Source organism: Spermophilus citellus (assembly GCF_964194105.1).
Source record: "Spermophilus citellus genome assembly, chromosome: 8".
Taxonomy (NCBI): Eukaryota; Metazoa; Chordata; class Mammalia; order Rodentia; family Sciuridae; genus Spermophilus; species Spermophilus citellus.
Genome location: NC_138189.1, coordinates 137,859,480 through 137,878,479, shown reverse-complemented (window position 1 = coordinate 137,878,479; position 19,000 = coordinate 137,859,480). Strand labels below are relative to the sequence as shown.

General features: G+C 38.9%; 1 long non-coding RNA gene across 1 annotated transcript in view; it reads left to right on the top strand.

Moving 5' to 3' along the window:
- LOC308654541 overlaps nucleotides 1-19,000 on the top strand; it is a 61,979-nt gene that overhangs the window by 18,042 nt on the left and 24,937 nt on the right. The window contains exon 2 of the long non-coding RNA XR_014023288.1: nucleotides 8,197-8,342. This is a non-coding gene — a long non-coding RNA (uncharacterized lncRNA). The remainder of the gene's footprint in view (nucleotides 1-8,196; nucleotides 8,343-19,000) is intronic.

Below are 19,000 nucleotides of genomic sequence, written 5' to 3'. Positions count from 1 at the left end.
TACAAACAGAGATATGAAAAATTGTGGTATATATGTGTAATGAGAATTGCAATACAAAAAAAAAAAAAAAAAGAAATCCATCAAGATCCAGGCATTCCAAAGTAAAGAGGCCTTAGAGAATGGCAACACATTTTGTTGAAAATATGAGGATGCTTGCAGCTGCGAGTAATAGAATCCCCAACTAAAAATAGCTTGAAAATCAGTGGACTGAGTATCTTATATAGCACAAAGTCCAGAGGCAGACAGTTCTATGGCTGGTTCCGTCCACAGGGCAAACCTGTTATCAAGATCCAGGTGCTTTCCACCTCTTTACTCTGCCCCCTTCAGAGTGTCAGCAGCCAGCAGCAGAAGTTTCAAGTGTTTCATGAAAAGGCAAAAACACACGCTAAAAAATTGGGTGTATGTTGCTTCCTTTATGTTTTTTTTTTTAAATAGTAAGAATAACCATCGCTAGTGTGGCCATCCACACTGCTGCCCCCAAGACAGATTCAGATCCCACTGAGTTTATATGGGTTGGGTCATATAAACCTGACCAAATTCAGTCACAGAGAAGGGGAGGAGAATCATAATGACCTAGTGACTAGGGATTCACAGAACACGGGAGAGTGAACTAGGAAGGATGTCGCAGCCTGCCATGCCTGCCTTGGTAAAGTCACCACAGTGACTTCTATTTCCCAGTCCACTTGGAATTCACTTGGTGTTTTAGCTTTTGGAAGCTAAAATTTCTCTTATTTGGCTGATGTGCTCCATTGTCTGTTTCTATATCAATCCCATGTGTCTTGACTTTGGGGGGTATGTTTTAAAAACATTAAGACAGGAACTCTACATGATGACCTATTGCCATCTCCTATTTGCAATGTGCATTATGGTACAAAGAGGGCTTCTATCTGCAGCGTCACTGTCACTGTTACTCCCAGCAGTGCTATGGAATGGCCAGGGCTCATGTAGATTAAAAGGGTCTTGTCCACACTCAAGTAGCTCTTAGAAGTTTGTATTTCCTTAAGGCTGGGGGCTTATGACTCTTTACTTGTTCTTTTCTGTCTCCCCTTATAATGCCCAGAACTGAGCTGACATCATAATAAGTGCTTGACTGACATCTAATATTACCTCTAGATAGGGAATAGGGTTAGGAGGGAAAAGGAGGGGGAAGGGAAATAGCAAGGATGGTGGAAGGAGATGGTCATCATTATGCAAAATACATGTATGAAGATGTGAATTTGGTGTCAACATACCTTACATACAAACAGAGATATGATAAATTGTGGTATAAAGGTATATTAAGAATTGTAATGCAGAGAGAGAGAGAGAGAGAGAGAGAGAGAGAGAGAGAGAGAGAGAGAGCGCTCATGTGTAATGGCATAATTTAGTGTGAACATACTTTACACACAGAGTTAAGAAAAATTGTGCTGTGAATGGATAATTATGAATGTAATGCATTCCACTATTGTCATGTATGTAAGAAATAAATAAAATAAAACAAAATCTGGGAAACAAGTGAATATTATTTCTATGTTCTCCTTTCAGGAGAGGCTGGGAAAAATCAAGCACTAAGACAAGGTGGCCACTAGAGGTCACTATTATATCACAAAAGGAGAATTTATTACTTTTTCCAGAAAGACCATGCTGATCCCATTTTAAAATTCCAAGAGAAATGGTGTTTGTCGTTGTTATGTAATATTTAGTTATTTCCCTCGGCTTCAGGAATATAGCCACAGAAAGCTCCACTTCAGTGTTTCAGCATTAACATTTACATTCTGTTGGAACTGACATATCCCTTTTATCTTTCTGTGACATTTCACTTATTTATCGTTACTATTTTTTTTACAATGTCAATATGTGGGATTATTTAATTACCTATTATTATTATAGATAGCATTCTTTCCTCAAAGCTATCTCTCTCTCTTGTTATATTCCCAAGAAAGAACTGTCCATATTTCCTGTGGGTATATTATGAGAAATATTGAGAACTCAAGCCATTTTTTGTTTTCGTTACCCTGGACAATCCTTCCAGTTCATCCACAGATCATCTGAAATTTCACTATTAGTTCTTTATTGCTTTTTGTTTAGTTTTCATCACTTCTTTCAGGGCCCGTGCTTCAAAATGGCATTTCCTGACTTGGTATTTTTCAAACTAGATATAGCATAAAATATTCCGCAAAAAAGAAGGATTCCTTTGTCAGGTTATTTTGGGAAAATGCTGCAAACTCCAGCTCCCATTTGGTGCTTCAAAGCCCCATGAGCATTTTAGATGGAGAGGCGGAAGTTCAACAGGGAGGGAAGAGTTGGTGTTACTTTGTTGAATCAGATGTTTCCAAACATTTTTGACCAGAGGTCCATACATTTCTGTAGAGGGCCCAGATAAGGAAATATTTTAGACTCTTTTGAAAATACTGGTCTCTGTTGAAACTACTCAAATTTTCCCTTGAAGCCCCCAAATCCACTATGGACCACATATAAGCAATGAGGGTGGTTGTGTTCCAACTTCACTTTATGTATGAACATAGAAATTTGAATTTCACAATTTTCATGTCCTGAATAATATTCTTTTTAATTTTCTTCCAAACCTTTTAAAAATCTAAAAATTTGCAGCCATAGGAGTTTTGTATGCAGTTCATAAAATCCATCAAAACAGCTAAGGGACCAGATTTGGTCCCTGGACTAAGAATGTGCGGACTCCTACTTTAGTCCATAACCCCCCTCTCATTACCCATTTTTACTTTCATGAAAGCACCTCTTAAAATGGACTGAGATATAAGGATACAATTTGGAAAATAGCATCTAACTTTTGAGTTGGCTTTCCAACCTAGCAGACGACTTGGTGACTTTAGATACTAATAGGAGAAAGAGAACCCTGAGTCATCCAGGGCTTTTTGGGTGCAGAGACATAAGAGGGTCGGTCCAGGCAGCAGACAATCCTTCCTCTGACTGTCCATGCTACTGTTTTGCTTATAGTTGTATTAATGCAGTGGTACACAGAGGAGCTTAAGTCTTGAAAATCTTTAAAATACCCATACTCTGATTTGCATCTAGATAGTGACTTCTTCACAGGCCACTAACAGAGAAGTGAGACTCCCACCCCTGAACTAGTGTAGAGCATTGGCTTTAGGCAACTTTTAGTAATGACTGCAAATGCATCTTCTCTGTGGCCTTATTGTCTTCAGATATGTGACCTTACTATACTGCATATCATATTGCATATTCTTGAACCTCAGTTTTCATATCTGTATGACAATAAACCCACCTTTAAGGGATTGGTGTGAAAACTAAATCAGTGCTTACATGCAAAGTCTGTATGTGGTTCCCTCTTATCATTAAAATATAATTCAGCCTCTTTTCTTTAAAACCATGTGTTGTGGTTTGGAAAAGTGGTGTCTCCCAAAACTCATGTATGTAGGAACTTTCAGGGGTAAAATGATTAGGTTACAAGAGGTGGCACCTAATCAATGGCTTAATCCTCCGATATGGATTACCTGGACTATAACTGTAGGCAGGTAGGGTGTGGCTGGAGGAAGTGCGTCCCTGGGGGTGTGACTTTGTCCCTGGTAGTGGAGCTCTTGATGCTCTGTTTCCTGGTGCTGAGTCCTGAGCTGCTTTCCCCTGTCATGCCCTTCTGCCCTGATTCTGCTTCACCTGGGCCCAGAGCTATGGAGTGGGCTGTCTATGGACTGAGGCCTCTGAAACTTCCTCCTCTGATTGTTCTTATCAGTTCTTTTGGTCACAGTGACCTAAACACTGACTAAAACACCATCTCTGGGCTATTTTTTATAGTTAAGTAATTCTCATTCTCTTCCGTGCCAAACAAAGGATAAACATTACAGAATATTGAGACAAAAATAAAATGAATTGAGAGACACCAATTATTTCACCATGAATTCCTGATCATTTTTTTTTCTTCCCATATCATCTATATTTTGGCATTTTGGAAAAAGGGTCATTACAAATATAAAAGGTTTTTTTTGTAAAGTTAAAAATGAATGTGCATATGTGTATGTGAGTATGTGTATACAGATATAGACACATAGCTATAGATATGTGTACTTGTTACCTTAAGCTTGGTCATTGTCCTCGATGTCAATCCAATAACAAGGACACAGTTTGGAGAAAAAGAAAGAAGGTTTATTGCTTTGCTAGCAAAGAAATCCTAAAACCCCTTGATGTTGTGGAGTCTTTGAAAAATTTTTGAATATTTAAAAAAATTGTTCTTTCTCGTTATACATGACAGTAGAATGTATTTTGACATATTATACATACATGGAGTATAATTTCCCATTTTTGTGGTTGTACATGATGTGGAGTTACACTGGTTGTGTATTCATATCTGAACATAGGAAAGTGATGTCCAATTCATTCAACTCTCTTTGCTATTCCCAACCCCTTTCCCTTCCCTCTACTCTCCTTTGTTTCATCCAATGAACTTCGAATCTCTTCCCCACCCCTTATTGTGTAATAGCATCTACGTATCAGAAAGAACATTGAGATTTTGGGTTTTGGGGATTGGCTTATTTCACTTAGAATAAAAGTCTCCAGTTCTACCCATTTACCAGCAAAGGGCATAATTGCATTATTTTTTTATGGCCAAGTAATATTCTATCTTGTATATGTACCACATTTTCTTTATCCATTCAGATGTTTAAGGGCATCTAGGTTGGTTCCATAGCCTAGCTATTGTGAAGTGAGCTGCTATAAACATTGACGTGTCTATGTCACTATAGTATACTGATTTTAAGTCCTTTGGGTATATGCTGAGGAGTGGAATAACTGGGTCAAACGTTGGTTCCATTCCAAGTTTTAACATTCCTTCAATTCTTTATTTCTGATTTGTTCAATTAACATTGCAGCCACAGTCAAACACCAGTTTGTTGTTTTGTTTTTTTAATTCTTTAACTACTTCCATCTGTCACAATCTGCAATGACTGTGGCATTGTGACAATTTTGCAAGAGTCCTTGGTTGTATAGCATACCCTTGTTTACAAATGTGCTACACCTGTGATCTAGAGGCACAGCCCCAGAGACCAGCTTCAGGGTCACCTGGCACCCTGTTAGAAATGTAAATGATAAGATCCCACACCAGTCTTACTGGGCTTGCCAGCAGTCTGGTTCCACCTGTCCTCCATGGTATGCAGATACTTGCCGAAATTTGAAAACTCACTCTTCTATAGCCTAGTTACAACTTTAATATACTAAGAAAAGGAAAAACAATTCTGAAAGCTATTGTGGATTTTCTGGCCCAAACACATCAATGACTATAAGACTGAGAATGGAAAGAAATCTTCCTTAAGTTGGAAGGAAATGACTGACTGAATTGTGAATCTGTATTGCATGGGGCATGCTGTTTGGAATCCCGATGAACCTTATCCCTGGTGACACATCTGTAGATTTGAATAAATCCAAAAATTATATAACTTTGTATAAAACATCTTCGAAGAGAAGAATAATGATGAAGCTTTCCAAGTAAACTAAAAGTGGGTGTCAACTTATAAAAATTATACAACCATAAATGTGTTAATTTATCAATAAGTAACCACTTCATAGATATTTTTAATGGACATAATTTAGTAAGGAATCAGACTAACTCATTTAGGAAGGAAAAACAAATATTCATACTCTGAGATGCAGGAAAAAAACAATAAAAATGTTTGGTTTTAAAAGAGAATATCTGGGATTGGATTCATTTTCCTTTAAGTGATCTATCAGGTTTGAGCCTAAGCTGTTAAATTTAACTTTCTGTTGATTTTTCTACTCATTTTTACATTTTAGTTCTTTTCTTATTTCTTTGTGCTATTTGCCACTCATTTTTTGACATTTATAAAGGTAATTATAGTTCTGGTACCTTTACAAAAATGATTTAGCCTGTGATAGTCATGAGTCATTTAAAGCATTTTTCTAATCTCTGTGACTTAAAAGGTCTTCACCTCCCTCAATTATGACTCTACAATTTCTAACATGTGCAATAGCCTAGAAATACCACGAAGAATAATAAAGGAAATGGATGAATTCGTCCAGAAAAGCATTTCAGAAATAAGAATCCCAACATTAATATTTATCTTGCACTAAACTAAACATGACTTTAGATTTAGGGATGGTTCACTGCTCATATAATTAAGCTAATATTACCGAGCATAGAATCATGAGTCTGCAAGTGAAAAGAAATGGAGATACTGAATCAAATTTAAAGTTAATGAGCCCTTTCAGGCGCCATTGTGTTAAACAATATATCCTATTATAAATATTTGTAACAGTTATAAGTCAGATGACAAGCTACATATTAATGAATATGATTTGGACCAAGTAGCCTGTAATTTCTCCATTATTTTGAGAAACTTTATCATTCTGATGACATTGATTCCACATCTTGAGGCCCTTGAAGATGGTTTTTTAGTGACATGAATCACCACGTAATGCTTGAATAGCTGAAGGTTGCCTCTAGATTATCAGAGCTGTCAAAATAGATTTTTATAAAGCAGATTGAAAAAATAATAAAAATAACTCTCTTAATTTACTCTTGTTATTTCTAGTGTGAGATAGTTCCTTTTCTGCTTAGGAAAGTAAAATCTATCAGAATGTTTCCTTGTCTCTGCAATGGAAAGTCTGTCATTAAAGCCATCAAAATGACTGATGATTTTTCCAAAGAAGGGCCATGACTTTCATTTTGATTTCCAAAATTGTACGTTCATTACAATAGTAGTCTTGGGTGGGCTCTCATTCAGGAATACTGAAGCAGTCAGTGAACAATCTCATTTTGAAAATGGCCACAGAAAGCCAATGGAAAACCACTTCATGTGTCACTTGGCTTCAGAGTGTTCCAGAGAACAATCAAACACTCTCAGAAGAACCAAATTGCTATGAGTGGGGTGTCACAAGGACAGTTTCCACTTTACCTCCAACTGGATGAATATAGTTGTATCTAAAGTGAGGCACCAAGGCCAAGGTTCAGTCCAGAACACTTATGTGTCAAGCATGTGCTAGAAGCTGAGGACACAGCGATGAATGAATAAAAGAGAATCCTTCAGAGAAGCCACGGTCTTTTGGAAGAGACAAAAATGCAAAAATGGAATTTCAAGACTGTTTAGTCAGTCTTTTCATCGTTTGCAACCAAAAGACCTAACAAAAACAATTTAGAGGAGGAAAAGTTTATTATGGCTCATAGTTTCAGAGGTTCAGTTCATGCTTGGCTAATTCCAAAGCTCTGGGACTGAGGTGAGGCAGAAAGTTAAGAAAGAAGGGTATGGTGGTGGAGGAAAGCAGCTCAGGACATGGCACCAGGAATGAGAGAGAGAGAGAGAGAGAGAGAGAGAGAGAGAGAGAGAGAGAGAGAGAGAGAGAGATGTTTACCAGGGAGGACAAAATATAAGCCATGCCCGCAGAGACCTACCCCCACCAGCCATACCCTACCTGCCTACAGCTATCATCCAGTTAATCCGTATCAATGGATTAATCCACTGGTTAGGTTATAACTCTCATAGTATAATGATGTCACCTCTGAATTGCATTGTCTCACACATGAGCTTTCGGGGGACACCTCATATCTAAAACACAACAAATGTGGTCATATCAAACAGAGTCTGTTCAGGAAGCAAGAAGAACTGGAATCCAACATCAGGCCGAATGGCCCAGCTCTTGGGAAGATGGATTAGCAGTGGAAGACTTACTTCTTCCGTCAAGCCCACTGGCATGGTCAGAGAAGAGGTCCATCCAGCAAGTAGCCTAACAAGACTTGATGCTGGACTTTCCACTAGTGGGCGGGGGCGGGAGGAAGCTTGTTGGTAAAGATTATCAGACTGTCCTTCTTGTGTTAAGGATTAAAATTTATAGTGGATTATCTTCATCTGTGATTCAGTAAAGCCTGTTTGGTATGTGTGTGTGTGTGTGTGTGTGTGTGTGTGTGTGTGAGAGAGAGAGAGAGAGAGAGAGAGAGAGAGAGAGAGAGAGAGACCGTGATTTAGAGAGAGAAAGAAATTGAGGATTCTCACCACTTGTTCACGAGCAGCACAAAATGGGTTAAATCTATTGCCTTAATTAGTCTTGGTTTCCTTGCAGGCTGCTGTAAGAACTCTGAGCACAACTGATTTTGGAGTCTTCTTCAGGAAAATGTAGTATTAGGGTATCCATGTCCCATATTAGAAAGTTTGCATATAATTATGAAAAGAACTGAACAGAATTTCTGTTGAATACTTGACATAAAGTTTCATTTTGTAGGTATTGAATTCCATGGTGTAAAATGTTTAACTCAATTTGGAGCCAAGGATTTTCTTCAGGTTTTAGACATATCCTGACGCTCCTTATAGAGATAATCTCCAGGGGGAACTGTGCCTCTTTTCTGTGAGCATCTAACTCCACTTAGGGTAAGTTAAAATATTTAAATTGTACTTTTATCATATGCTCTTTAATATAGACTGTATAACAGTATATCCACTATATATTAATAACTGCATATAAGATTAACGCAGAATTAGATTTTGTAACAATTACACTCTCTAGAAAAGAATCACAAAACATCTCAGTGGCATACAACAATAGGCTTTTATTCTTCCCTCTAGAGTCAGCTGATCAGCAGCTGCTTCTCTGCTCCCAGCTGTGGCTGGGCTGCTTGCTTCTGCTTGACATGCTCCCCAGCCTTCTGCCGGGACCATGAACTAGTAAGAACGTTTGCTTCCCGTGGCGATAGCAGAGGTGCAAAAGGGCAAATGAAAATTCATGAGATCTCTTAAGACTTGCAACTGCCAGAGTCACTCCAGTCAATATTTCATCAGCCAAAGCCACTCACACAGCCAAACCCAAAGCCAAGGGGCCAAGGAGAGATTTCTTCATGTTTGAGACTCTGGCAAGAATGTGGATGCAGATTGGGTGAAAAACTGGAATCAACCACTGGATCTATGAACTTATTCCCTTCCCCCTCCCCCACGTTTGCAATGCTCTATGGGTGTTTAAAAGGAATTTCTAGATATTATGCTGTTACTAATTAACCTCATCCTTTGTATGAGATATGAATTCACTGTACTTCCCGCCATATGCCTATGATAGCAAGTCACCTCAGTGATCTTCTGGTCATTCTCTAGGTCTAAGATAACATCACTCATTTGAAGTTTAATTATGCTGAGGTCAAAAGCTGGGTTTAAGAAAAACAGGCAATTCATCCTACTCTGACACAAAATTTGATGGAAGACATGGTTTGCAATCGAAAGGTTGCCTCCACCAGCTCATTACCTTGAGATATTCCAATGATTACTTTATTTTATCATTAATTTCCATGTTAAGGATCTTTCTTTCTTCCTTTCCTTTCCTTTCCTTTCCTTTCCTTTCCTTTCCTTTCCTTTTCTTTTCTTTCTTTCTGCCTATAATGAGCCAGCTATAAGGTTTTTCCAGATTTTCAACTAACTCTTGGTGCCTTCATCACTTATTGTCCTTTAGTTTCAAAATGACAGCTTACTTCCTATACAGTATATGTCTTTTAATAATTTTTGAATGTGTATTTTCATTTTATTTATGTACATACACACAGTATATTTACTATAAAAAATTGAAAACATTGATAGGTAAGAGAGACAAACACTGAGTGCCTTATAAACCATATTTCAAACATTCCCCACATCAACCCTGCAAGATAAATATTGTTGGTGTAAGGGGAAACTGGGAGGAAGGGAGGTCAAGGAATTCACTTAAGATGCCCTCTGGGTAAATGCTGTCAGGATCTTCTGGCTCCATGGCCAGTGTTCAACCATTATGCTGTTATACTGACAAGAACTCTATGTGGAGCTTCATGGTGTCTTGATTTCTCTGAATTTTAAATGAACACAAATAATAAATGCATTCTCAGATGAAAACTGAAACCATTTGGAAATATTCAGAGTAAACAATGAAGACTCCTTCAAAGGAATTATGTGATACATGTATCCTACAATTTGCATTTCTTACCTAATGTTACATTTGGAGAAGTTTCTGTGGCAGATTCTAATGGACTCCATTTCCTCATTCTTCAATAATAAACGGGTTATTATCTGGGTGCCTGCCACCCCAAACAGAGTCACATTTCCTGCTTTCCTTGGCAGCTCGGTGCAGCTACCTGATGAAATTCTGAGCACAAAGATGGATATCAAAGGAAACATCTCCTGGTCCCCCTGTTTTAGAAATAGTTGGCATGTGCTATTTGGGTCTTTCCTTCATTGTCCCTTCCTCCACTCTGCTGTCCATATGCTGATGGCACCATCGTGAACCAAAGGTGTTGTACTTGGGACCTGGAATTTTCCCCCAAAAGCCCATATGTTAAAAGCGTGGTCTCCATCATGGGAGGGGATCCCCGCTACTGGGAGGTGGGATCTTTAAGAAGTGAGGCCTAGTGGGAGGAGTTAGGTGACTTGGGGTGTGCCCTTGGAAGAGATACAGGAGTTCTAGCCTCTTCTCTCTCTCTCTCTCTCTCTCTCTCTCTCTCTCTCTCTCTATCTCTTGGCTGCTTGAGATGAGCATGATCTATTACCACCATGATGCAACAGGCCTTTAAGCAACAGCTCACACGATCATGAACTGAAACCTCTGAAACCGTGAGCCAAAATAAACCTCTGCTCCTTGTATTCATCTCAGGTATTTTGTCACAGTGAGGGAAAACTGGATAACACAACAGAGTTGGGACCAAGCACACTAGAGTGATAAAGTATGGAAGCCCCAGTCTCCATACCACAGGGTGCCATACTGGCCCACCATCCTCTTCCTGAGAGACAAATACATCTCACCTTTGGCTAAGCCACAGTTATTTTTGAGGTTTTTCTGTTATCTGAACTATTTTTAAAATAGAATGCTAAGTTTCAGCAAGAAGGAGAGCTGAGCGTGGGCTACTGGCTTGGTTAGGTGGTAGATGGCAAAGAATAAGATACTAATGAAAGTCCACTCTCCTTACTTGGTTCACTGGTACCTACTGGGTCTTGAAAGGCCCACTGTAAGCTGACTAGGACTGCAGGGTTGGGGGAAAGGAAGAGAAACTGGAGGAGGATGTTCGTGGAAGTGATTCTCGGTGACTGCAGCTAAGTTTTACTCAATCAATGGACCCAGTCAGGAAGCCAGAGACAAGGATGGAGGAGAATACGGCTCTCCCCAGGACAGCCATTTCTACTGGCAGCTGTAACCTACACGGTCTGAGTGATGATCTGGGGCCTCCCTGTATCTTCACTTGGCAGAGAACAGAGAGGGGAGTCAGCTCCCTCCTGACTCTCACAAGGGCACTAGTGCCATTTGTAAGTGCCTACAGGGGGAACTAATCCCATCATGACCTCATCTGATTCTAATAACCTCCCCAAAGTCCTGCCTCCTAATAAGACTACATCTGGTATAGGGTTTCAGCACTAGAATCTCGGGGAACACAAGAATCTGGTCCATAACATGAGGAAAACTACATTTGAGTTTATGGCTCGGTCCCCTTTCAAATTTCAGAATTAAGGAACATATCCCTTTAGTCATGATGGTACTGCTTTATTTTTACATATAGAAAATCACAACTTAAACAATTCAGTAGGAAACTGTCTAATTATCAGGTAAATGAAAAAGATCTAATGAAAAAGGACCTTCACTAATACAACTATGAATGATGGCATCCTCAAGAAAACTAACTTGTAAATATTTCCTTGTCTTTTATCTTTATAACAAAATAGCTCATTCAATGTCTTGTGGTCTCAACATTTTGTGTCCTTAGCTCAATGATTATTAGACTTTCAAATGTTCTCTACTAGATATGCTTATGTCTGCTGGTTTTATTTTAACTTCAATCAATAATTAATAAAAATTCAAGATATTAAACATTAATTCCACAATATGTCATCAATCTATACTTACATTTGGAATGAGGAATATGGCAAAAGGGATAATATCCTGGACCATTGAAATGCACATTTCTATGGAAGGAAAAATTATAGTGCTTACTTCAAAATGTGTTCATAATTCCTTTCAGTGAACCTAATATACAGATTGGAAAATGGAGTACTGGTTCTTTACTGCTCCATTCTGATACATCCTCAACTCAAGTCTGTGTTTATCCTGGGAATAATTGGGTCTAGAAACATGATGCTAGAACTATATATTTGATACGTGGGAACATGGATGCAAATTTGAGGTCTCTCTCTCAATATGGCTTGCAATGTACAATTATATGAGGGCAGAAACCTAGAACAGGGCTTTTCGTTATCCTGATGTCAAATGCTCCTAAGAAGAGGATTTTTCTTTAAGGGGATCTCTACAATCTCGATGCATGTACTCATATTCACTTTCCTGGGTATATTGTTTTTCATACTCAGTTCTTATTTTGTTTTCTCTGACATTATAGAAGAAAGTTAATGGAACGGAATAAATTAAGAGCCCTGGTACTTTATCATCTTAACTGTTGAGCTCATTAAATTGATACCTTGGGGAGATCAGGAGGTGCTTGCTGATAACTCCTTTAGAGAAAGCTTTTGTTTTATTTGCTTTTGTTTATTTTTATGTTCTATTTACCATAAAGGATCTCTTACTTTTATTGGGCTGCATATATAATAAATACAATAGCAAATATGGTAATTAAAGTTTGGGGGAACATGACAGCATTACACTTTTCAAATTCCATGGCAATATTTTGTTCCAAAATGCATACAGAACTGACAATTCTGGTCAATTCGGTTAGAAAGAAATAAACTAAAAATCTCCAAATTTCCTTAAAAATTCTCAAATATTTTTAAGAACTGAATCAACAGTGCTAGCATAATGGAGCCTTTCTGATTTTAGCTTAAAAGCAGTTTTAAGTTTTAAAATGATAATTTTGCAGTTGAGTTTTTGAAGGAGTAATCTTTGTGTTTCAGAACCAAACAAATTAATTTTCTCCTACATTTTCTTCATTTTGTTTTTCCATGTGAAAGGTGCACCAGGAGAACAAGTTCTGATGGAATTTTAGGGGAAAAGTGTGGGTGTCAATTGCTAAAAATTACCTGCTAAGAGTCCAACTGTCATTTACTTACTGTCTTTTGCTCCTTGGGTTGTAGGAGTAGGAGCAGGATGCACACTAGAGGTACAAAGATTGAAATGGTACTGACAAGGGCCAGGCAGTTCTAGTGGATGCTGGTTTATGTTTCCAACTTACTATAGTTTGGATCTTGAATGTTCTCAAAGGTCAATGTGTTGAAGGCTTGGTCTGCAGGCTGGTCCTGCTGAGAGGTGGTGGAACCCTTAGGAGCTGGGACCTAGTCAAGGGGGCTGTGCCTTTCAAGGGAATGTTGGACCCAGCATGGTGGCACACACCTTTAATCCCAGCTACACAGGAGGCTGAGGTCGGAGGATCTGAAGTTCAAGGTCAGCCTCAGCAACTTAGTAAGACCCTGTCTCAAAAGAAAAATAGAAAGAATTGGGGAGGTAGCTCAGGGATTAAGTGCCCCTGGGTTCAATTCCTTTCGCTCTCTTGCTTCATGAAGTGAGTAGCTTTCTTCCACCACACACTCCTGCCCTGATGTTCTACCTCTCTACACAAGGCTCAAGGGCACCCAAGGCCTGGCGACCATGCAATGAAACCATAAGCCAAAATGACCATTTCATTCTTGGTTATCTCAGGTGTTTTGTCAGCATTTGGGAAACCAAGTAGCACATAATTGCTTCTTAGTGCCAAGTTTAATATTTTTCATGTTCTTTGATTATGTATTTTGTACTAGAAGAAGTATTCCTGCAGAGCGGAGAGTGACTGGGGTATGTGTTCCTCTCACCTGGAATTCAAGCTTTTCCTATAATCAATACCCTCTTCAGGTCCAAGTTCAATTCCATTTTGCTCCAGAAAACCTTACTCAATCCTTAAATACAAATTAAGACCCTTTTAAAATTTCCTTCCTTAGTTAATTATAATATTATATCCCTATACATTCACATATATTTCTATACATACATTTCTTTGAGAAATAGGAATATAATGGCATAGTTATATATTAAGATCTCTTATTTGTAAAAGTTTCTCTACCATGTTCAACCACATACTATAGTGGTGCAGGTACCATAACTGGACAGTGCAGCACTTGGTAGATTGATTGGTTAAACAGCCAATCAATATTTCCTCAGTGAGTGAATACTTTCTCCCTCTCTCTTATTGGAATTTGTAATACTGTCTTCATTTCTAATAAACCTTTTATTGACATTATTCATTATCATTTTAGATTAAGAGTGTAGTTCTTCCTTCATTTCTAAGAGGATTTAATATTTAATGGTATTTAATAGTGATTTTTTAATAAAGAAAATTATTTGATTGTGTAATTATTTCATACTTTTTAAAGGCTAAATTTATTTTCTCACAAATACCACCTTCTACACTGCTGGAGCTCTCATATCTCAGTACAGGACACTTTGCCCTTCTGCCACCCCCTCAACGTGTTTTAATAGGATTTGGGGAGATTCCCTTCCTTTTTGTTTGTGGAGGGCCACGGGCAGTCCTTCTGTCCTGCTAACCTCTAGATGCACAATTGGTATCAGCCCTCCTGTTGCCGCACAATCTTCATGCAATACAAAGCCCCAAGGGAAAGAGAGTCTGATTAATTAGTACTAATTACCCTTGAGTCAGAAGATGTCCTTTTCGTATGACAAAATACAATGAAATTCATTGCACGGTTTGCACAACTGGTTACAGATAGGGTCCACACTCCTTGCGTGTACGACATTCTCTTTCCTTGGAAACAAAACAAAGCTAAGTAAGCAAACTAAGAAGGCTCTCTTTGGCTCTGCTGTCACCAATGGTTACCATCCACTTAGTCTTTTTGTTCTCCTTCTGTTCACAAGCATCTCAGATAGTTGGGTATCCCCTTAGAATGGGTTCTGCCCCACTGTCTGACTGGTCATTGTTCAAATAGGAGGAGATTATTTTTCTCACATAACAAGAAATCTGGTTGCTGTTGTTTGCTGGTTTTCATTTGGTGGCTCACCAAGCCATGTCTTTGGGTTGATGTCTCTGTGATTGTCACAATCCTTTCTATGTGGCTGTCAGAGGGTTGAAGGAGCTCCCAGTGGCCATATTCAAGTGCAGGCATTGGGGAAAGCAAGCAGCTGAGTTCATTCTTCATACCCAGCTCTTGTAGCCAGGAACAAGAAAGGTCCCTATTAAGATCCCCACATTCCCCAAACTTCCCTAACATTTCATCGGCCAGAACTGGATTCCATGGTTGACCCAGCTGTAAAAAAAAAAAATGAGTAATTTTTCCCCAATCTTTCAGTTTCTAGGTGATAGAAAGTGAGTGAAAGGGGATCAGGGACCTTAAATAGATACCTAAAGGTGTGTAATAGAGTTTGACCTGGGACTCTGCTTAGCCTTTTGCAATCTCACTTTTTATTGGACCAAAAAGTCATTCTTCTTTAATTTAGGTTTCTTTCCCTGTTTGGTGCCATAAGCAACCTCTGAATTTTCCTAAAGATCAATATTTGGCACAGAATCAGCAAATCACTGACACAATCACAGATTAAGCATATCAGTAGAACGTGTGCTATTTTCAAAAGATCATATCTTTCTGCTTACTTTATGTGTTTATCTCTCCCCCTCCCACTGGGTTGTTGTTTTCCTTTCTCTGTAGACCTTTTTAGGGTGTTACACTTCCTAGCATAGTAAATATAGAATTTGACACCAAATTGCAGTATATTTTTTTTAAGATCCAATAATTTCATGATTTGGGATTCATTATGGTGGATTTTTCTTTATTATTTTTGAGAGACTTCAATACCAGATAGAAGCTCCCCAGCTTTTCTACAATACACAGATTAATCAATACCTGTGCATGCTAGTGATGTTATATGCTAGCAACTCACCATTCCACTGCAGCCTTTTGGTGTTATTATTCAGCTCAGAGCACATTATCTATCATTGACTTCCTACCTGTGGCATCTGAAGTCACTGGGTGTCCCTGCAGGGCAAATAGATTCACATTTCATTTCAACAATGAAAAGAGAAAAAGGGACAAATGTTCTTGATAATTGTTGGTAATTCAGCATGTAATGGCATAGTTACCCAACGTGTTAACCTTTCACATGATAGAAAGAAAATAGGATATATTTAATCTTCCTATAATTAGGATTAGGTGAAGAAATTGATTGACCTGAACCATTTAAAGGTTTTCCTCTGTACAAAATTAATAATAAATGCATTCTGCAGGCTGAACAAATTTTTTTTAAATTCATTTATTTGATAGTCTTGATTTGACCTCTTTGAAAATACCCTGCAGTTCTGCTTTTTGTTTGCTTCTTTGATTGGGCATGGGCAATCACTCATGCATACAAATTCTTACTGACTCACTCAATGACACTTCCTCTTTTGCATACAAATGCTCTCTCTAATTTTTTTGTTGTTGCTGTCATTAAATGTCCACACTCCATGATCTATAAATATGAAGACAATGTTTATCCAGAGTTCAGTGTTTAAATAAAATATATAGGAAAATTAATCTGACACATATTTAATGATGTGTATAATTGTTCTTGGGTTTTATGATAATTGGGAATAAATGGTAAACTACTTATGTCACAGTAATAGAAATACATTTGTAGATCGACCCAGCATTATTATATTCAATACCAGCGTGAAGAAGACAGAAGTAGGTGGAGAGGGAAAGGGGATGAGGTTTCAAACCCTTCCCTGATGACTGAAGAATGAACTTTTACCTGTTTCCTCTTCCCTCTGTGACTTCTCACCTAAAGAATGGTGGCTAGCATCTCATGGTTATTCCTGAGTTGATTGTCCCCAGTTTTAGACATGTCAATCTGAGCTGGGGCTTCTCAAGCACTGGGATTTATTGATCATTTTCTATTTTTATTTTTTTGGATTTGTTGATCATTTTGGTAAAAAGAGAAAGAAACTCATTCAAGGAGTAGGATGTCAGACAACTGTTGATAGAACAAATAGGAAAGGAAAAGTTTTACACATATAGTTATCTTGGCACAGGATCCCAAGAAGCAATGGTGCTTTATGGTCATGTGTGGAGATATAAGAGAGTTTGTGTCCTTATCACCACAGGATTACAAATGAGCAATGGGGTGGAAACCACTTCATAAGCCTAAGTGATCATGGTGATAGTTCTATTACGGACTCACTGGGTATGGTAGACAGAACACTGTTCCCAAGATTCCTGCTATGTACATACCTCACATATTCCTGCCCTCTTCAGTGAGGAGAAAATCTGTGAATATGATGGGGAACTAGTTTTGTGATTAGATTACATTATAAGGCCAAGTTGAAGGAATTGTATAGAAATAACAAAGGTATCTAATCATTTGACTTTGACTTAGTCTAATGAGGGGCTCTGCTAAGTAGTTTGACTTAATTAGATAAGCTTAACAGAGATGTCCTCTTGGCTTTGAGAAAGTGAGCTGCCATTCTTTGAGACGGTCATGTATATGAGATCATAGGGCATCTATGGTAGCCAAAAGCCACCCTGTCACCAACTAGCTGGAAAATGGCCCGGGTGGGTGTGGGGGGCTTAGTGCAAAACCTACAGGAGACTTAATTCTGCTGACAACATGAGTGAGTTTGGAAGAGGTCTTTGGGCTCCACCTGAGAGCACAGTTCTTGAGACACCTTTGATGGTGAGCTTGTGAGACCCTGAGTAGAGGACTTGGGTGAGCCATGCCTGGATGTTTGACCCATGGAAACTGTGAGAATATAAGGGTCTTGTTTTAGGCCACTAGGTTTGTTATGCCAAAGTGAAAACAACAGATATATTTGGTTTTATTTAGTCATAAATTTAACAAATATTCACTGGACACTTACTATGTCTCCTATCTTATTAATCCATCTTGATTTTGAATATGGAGGAAAAAAATCAGCTGTTTTTATATAACTGATTAGATTTTTATGAACCCTCTTCTTTAGCTTAAGTGACAGAGGGAAAAATTTAAACTTAGCAATTAAAATGGGTTCGGCCCCTTCTAATCTCAAGCAGTCTTATTCCATGTAAGAATTCAGTTATTTTGAAGCCAGCTCCGTGAGGATCATTTCAACACCCTGTGCCTGTCTCCACCCTGATTCCCAACGTGGCCTATTCCATTGAGGACTTAAGCTTCCCTGTGTATTCCTGGTGGTAGATGAGAGTGTGCCCCTTTACCCCGCACAGTGACGTGGTCCCTCACTGCTCTCAGCTGTGAAGTGGCTGGCCTGGGCTGCTCTCTGGATGGTGACTACTAAATTGGGACTGATGGCATTAACCACCCTGCCTGCTGCTGATCCCCAGCAGTTGTCCATCATGGCTGTATCTCTCTTGGTTTCATGTGATCCTCAAGTTCTCCCTGGCTCACAGCCTCACTTGGCCCATCTTCTGAGCCTCTTCTTCTTGTATCTGGATTGGGTGCTCCACCTCAGTCCTTTGCCCAAGTGGGTCCAGTGTCAGAGTGTCTAGTTCTAACTCAGTTTCACGTGCTCCCCATCCTGCCCTCCGTCTCCAAAAGGTATTTCTGGATCTCGTCTAATCTGAAAGAGCTACAGTCCAGACTTTTTTCCTCTCTGACCACAATATGCTTTCCTCAAGGTCTGACCCCCAAACCCACTCTAAATCACCACAAGGATGCATGGCAATCTCCTCCCAGAATCCTGGATGTGAAGAGTGGGCAACGCTCCCTAATCTCAGTGCTCCCACTGACTTACCTGTCACATACCCCCAACCTAGAGCAAAGCTTGAAGAAGACAGATTTTGACAAGCACAAGTCCTCCCCTGACTACCCTTCTTAAGCCTCTTCTCTTACTACAGTCTCTTAGTGCTATAAAAACAAATGGTCATTTCATTTCTCCTTTCTGTTCTCCCAGGGATAATTCCCTGAGTAGTTCTGGGCCAAGAAGGGAGGCCATGGACTCCCAATTCCTTAGCCATATTGGAGGCTGGAAAGTGGTAGAAAATGACAGGCAGGCTGATAAGTACGTCAACAACTGGAAGGCACTTCAAAAATATTATGCCCAATTACAATTGTGTGTAATAAATCTTCACTAAACTTAGGATATGTTTACTTTTATTTAGGGATACTTTTTCCCTTTCCAGTAGGGAAGGAG